The 779-nt window shown below is 41.3% G+C and overlaps 1 protein-coding gene across 1 annotated transcript in view; it reads right to left on the minus strand.

Moving 5' to 3' along the window:
* The window catches only part of LOC117943909 (Krueppel-like factor 15), a 10,311-nt gene that overhangs the window by 7,685 nt on the left and 1,847 nt on the right, over nt 1-779 (minus strand). The gene's annotated exons all lie outside the window — the stretch shown is intronic.

The following is a 779-nucleotide window of genomic DNA, read 5'->3' on the forward strand; positions in this document are numbered from 1 at the left end:
ACACACACACACACACACACACACACACACACACACACACACACAGCAACTGCCCAGCTGTTGGGTCTCAACAGATGCCCATGTGGTTGCAGCCAACGTGCTTGGTGCAAGATTTAGTTTACATCATTGAAAAGAGACAGCCAAGCTATTCTTGCACAGATGTCTCACTGTCTGAGTGAGATTGTGCAAGCAAACCTGTTTATAATGTTACTGCAACACATTACAGTTATTGCTTGGGAGGCTGCATGACAGTGATACAGCTCTATTTGGTAGTTTTTGCTTGTCTTTTACTGGGAATATGACAGCATTTCCCTGAATCCCAGTACAGGCTTACTTCCCTGGTAATGACCTACATTAGGAAGAATAAGTAGAGCTCAGTTTTAGTTGCTTCAAAAGGGCATGGGGGGTCTGGCTCTCACGACCCTTTAAATCTCCTTGCCAGTGCTTCTAGATATTGTTATTTATACTATATATATATACACACTAATATTGTTTTTTTTGTACTATGGCAACTGCACCATACAATACCTTTTTTGCTTTTATTATAGAGAATGCTGCTGTAACAAAGGAATTTCCCCGCTGTGGGCTGAACTAAGTATTATCTAATCTAATCTAATGACCCAAAAGAGACAGGTCAGTTAAGTGTCAGGCGAAAAATGGTTCTATTGAGCCAAATGATGCCATGCACAGCACATAGGCATTAGGGGTGGGCGGATCGATCTAAATATCGATAGTATCGATACCAACGCTGGTATTGGTATTTGATCGATACAACTGTA

The sequence above is a fragment of the Etheostoma cragini genome, chromosome 4, assembly GCF_013103735.1.
Source record: "Etheostoma cragini isolate CJK2018 chromosome 4, CSU_Ecrag_1.0, whole genome shotgun sequence".
Classification (NCBI taxonomy): Eukaryota; Metazoa; Chordata; class Actinopteri; order Perciformes; family Percidae; genus Etheostoma; species Etheostoma cragini.